The sequence below is a fragment of the Dendrobates tinctorius genome, unplaced genomic scaffold (genome assembly GCF_039654945.1).
Source record: "Dendrobates tinctorius isolate UK_male_01 unplaced genomic scaffold, ASM3965494v1 ptg000057l, whole genome shotgun sequence".
Lineage (NCBI taxonomy): Eukaryota > Metazoa > Chordata > Amphibia > Anura > Dendrobatidae > Dendrobates > Dendrobates tinctorius.
In genome coordinates this window covers 30,027,879-30,031,991 of record NW_027361725.1, presented here as the reverse complement: position 1 = coordinate 30,031,991, position 4,113 = coordinate 30,027,879, and positions in this window count along the sequence as shown.

Genomic DNA, 4,113 nt, shown 5'->3' with positions numbered 1-4,113 from the left:
TGAACCATCTTTCTTGGTCACAAAAAAAACCCCAGCACCTAAGGGTAAAGAGGATGGTCTAATATGACCCTTCTCCAACGACTCCTTGATATAAGATCGCATAGCATCATGTTCGGGTACCGATAAGTTGAAAAGCCGACCCTTAGGAAATTTACACCCGGGCATTAACTCAATTACACAGTCATAACTCCTATGAGGAGGCAAAGACGCAGACTTACTCTCACTAAATACATCAGAAAAATCAGCAAAATAATCAGGAATATCATGAGATTGGGGAGAGATGGAGAAAACAGGGGTGTCATTAAGAACACACTGACAACCCCAACTCACCACAGACACAGATTTCCAATCCAAAACAGGATTATGAGTTTGCAACCAGGGAAAACCCAGAACAATAGTATCATGCAAATTGTGCAGCACCAAAAATTTACAATTTTCTTGGTGGTCCGTGGCGACCCGCATTAGTACCTGGGTCCAAAACTGGGGTTTATTCTCCACCAAAGGAGCAGCATCAACACCCCTCAAAGGGATAGGAGTCCGCAGGGGTATCATGGGAAAACCACAACGTTTAGCAAAGTTCAAATCCATCAGATTCAAAGCTGCTCCTGAATCCACAAAAGCCTTAGCAGAAAATGTAGATAAGGAGCAGATCAGAGTAATTGCCAAAAGGAACTTAGGTTGTACACTGCCCACAGCAAATGTGTGCGCAAAATGTTTCTCTCGTTTAGGGCAGACAGAAATAGTATGAGAGGCGTCTCCACAGAAAAAACACACCTTATTATGCGTTCTAAACTCCTGATGTTGCGCCCTAGACAAAACCTTATCACATTGCATGGGTTCAGACATTTGTTCAAAAGGCGGCAATGCCTCTTGTGTAACATAGTAACATGGTTAGTAAGGCCGAAAAAAGACATTAGTCCATCCAGTTCAGCCTATAAAATTCTGTCAGAATAAATCCCAAGATCTACGTCCTTCTAAAGAACCTAACAATAACTGTAAGATACAATATTGTTACGCTCCAGGAAGACATCCAGGCCTCTCTTGAACCCTTCGACTGAGTTCGCCATCACCACCTCCTCAGGCAGGGAATTCCAGATTCTCACTGCCCTAACAGTAAAGAATCCTCTTCTATGTTGGTGGAAAAACCTTTTCTTCTCCAGACGCAGAGAATGCCCCCTTGTGACAGTCACATTCCTTGGTATAAACAGATCCTCGGAGAGATATTTGTATTGTCCCCTTATATACTTATACATGGTTATTAGATCGCCCCTCAGTCGTCTTTTTTCTAGACTAAATAATCCTAATTTTGCTAATCTCTCTGGGTATTGTAGTTCCCCCATCCCCTTTATTAATTTTGTTGCCCTCCTTTGTACCCGCTCTAGTTCCATTATATCCTTCCTGAGCACCGGTGCCCAAAACTGTACACAGTACTCCATGTGCAGTCTAACCAGAGATTTGTACAGACGCAGTATAATGCTCTCATCATGTGTATCCAGACCTCTTTTAATGCACCCCATGATCCTGTTTGCCTTGGCAGCCGCTGCCTGGCACTGGCTGCTCCAGGTAAGTTTATCATTAACTAGGATCCCCAAGTCCTTCTCCATGTCAGATTTACCCAGTGGTTTACAGTTCAGTGTGTAATGGTGATATTGATTCCTTCTTCCCATGTGTAAAACCTTACATTTATCATTGTTCAACTGCATCTGCCACCTTTCGGCCCAAGTTCCCAACTTATCCAGATCCATCTGTAGCAGAGTACAATCTTCTCTTGTATTGACTGCTTTACATAGTTTTGTATCATCTGCAAATATCGATATTTTACTGTGCAAACCTTCTACCAGATCGTTAATAAATATGTTGAAGAGAATATGTCCCAACACAAACCTCTGCGGTACCCCACTGGTCACAGCGACTCAGTTAGAGAATATACCATTTATAACCACCCTCTGCTTTCTATCACTAAGCCAGTTACTTACCCATTTACACACACATGTAGTTTTACGTTCACGTAAACGCCCATCAACTTGAATGGCTAATAACATAGAATCATCAAGACCAGAGGGAACAGGAAATCCCACCATAACATCTTTTACGGTTTCTGATAAACCTTTCCGAAAGAGAGCTGCTAAGGCACCATCATTCCATGTAGTAAGGACCGCCCACTTTCGGAATTTTTGACAGTATAACTCTGCATAATCCTGACCCTGGTTCAATGCCAATAGGGTTTTCTCAGCTTGATCAATAGCATTAGGTTCATCATACAACAACCCCAAGGCTTGAAAAAATGTGTCCACATTAGTCAGAATAGGATTTCCAGGTGTCAGAGAAAAAGCCCAATCCTGGGGATCGCCGCGCAGCAAGGAGATAACAATTTTAACCTGCTGCACAGAGCTCCCCGATGAGTTAGGCTTCAAGGCAAGAAATAGTTTACAATTATTCTTAAAAGTCAAAAAATTAGACCGATCCCCAGTAAAAACATCAGGAGTAGGGATTTTTGGTTCAACAGCAGGTGATTGAGCGAGATAGGTGGAAATTCCCCGCACTTCAGCAGCGAGCTGCTCAACACGATCAGACAATTCCTTAATCTCTATTAAAGAAAAAAAAAATCCTCCTACGGCCCCAGAGAAAAAGAGGAAAAAATATATATTAAAAAAAACAATTCTGACACTTTTTTTTTAATTTTTTTACAATTCTCTCCTGCTTTTGAGTACCCTAGAATCTGCGGTTTAGGCAGGTGATTCTGTTATGATTGGGTCACCGAGGAGGAAAGCAAGACCAAGCTAAGCTACAGAAAAACAGAGAGGTTGGTAACTAAGCGGATTGCAGACCCCTGATCCTATCCACACAACTAGCAGTAGCCGTGGAGCGTACCTACGATGATTTGGTCAGACCTCATCTGGAATACTGTGTCCAGTTTTGGACACCACATTTTAAAAAAGACATAAAAAAACTAGAGCAAGTTCAGAGAAGAGTGACCAGAATGGTGACTGGTCTGCAAACCATGTCCTACGAGGAGTGGTTACAGGATTTGGGAATGTTTAGCTTGCAAAAAAGAAGACTGAGAAGAGACTTAATAGCTGTCTACAAATATCTCAAGGGCTGTCACATTGTAGAATGAACATCTTTATTCTCATTTTCACAAGGAAAGACTAGAAGCAATGGGATGAAACTGAATGAGAGAAGACACAGATTAGATATTAGAGAAAACTTTTTGACAGTGAGAGTGATCAATGACTGGAACTGGCTGCCACGAGAGGTGGTGATTTCTCCTTCAATGGAAGTCTTCAAACAGAGGCTGGACAGACATCTGTCTGGGATGATTTAGTGAATCCTGCTTTGAGAAGGGGATAGGACCAGATGACCCAGGAGGTCCCTTCAACTCTACCATTCTATGATCCTATAAAAAGAAGGCTTCCTAGCATCCACCGAGAAACGGGGAACCCCCTTCTTCTTGTCACCTGCCTTCTCCAAGATGTCCTCTAGCTTTTGCCCGAAGAGAAACTGGCTGTCACATGTGATGGAGCAGAGTCTATTTTTTGTAGACAGGCGTTGGATAGGCTCACCGACATAACCGCTAACCTCATGGAATCTGCTGAGGAGTTTGCTAGAAAGGCTGCTGCTCCTTGCAAAAAAGCCATATTGGATAAGATCTCCCCTCAGTAACCCATCAGCTTTCTTATCTAATGGGTCTCTAAGTGTACCAGAATCCTCCAAAAAGTAGGGACGACTTCTTAGTGAACTTCGATACTGCCCTGTTGATTTTAGGAATCTTGTCCCAAACCTCTGAGTCCTTCTCCTCAAAGGGGTAGCTCCTTTTAGAAGATATGGGCAGGCTACTTCCATTCTCTATCCATGAGTGCCTTTATCCTGGAATTAAATGGAAAGGTGCGCTTCCTCGTTTCCGCCAAGCCCCTAAACATAAGATCCTCTAGAGATCTAGGTAGCCTCTCTTCCTTTAGGTCCATTGTCGACCTGACTGCTCTAACAATTCTATCTGTGTCCTCGGCTGGAAAGCAAGGTCGGCCACCTACCTCACTGTCTGAGGAAGAGGAGGAGGGGGATGTGGATTCAAGATATTCCCCACCGGATTGCAAGGCCTCTGATTCCATGACA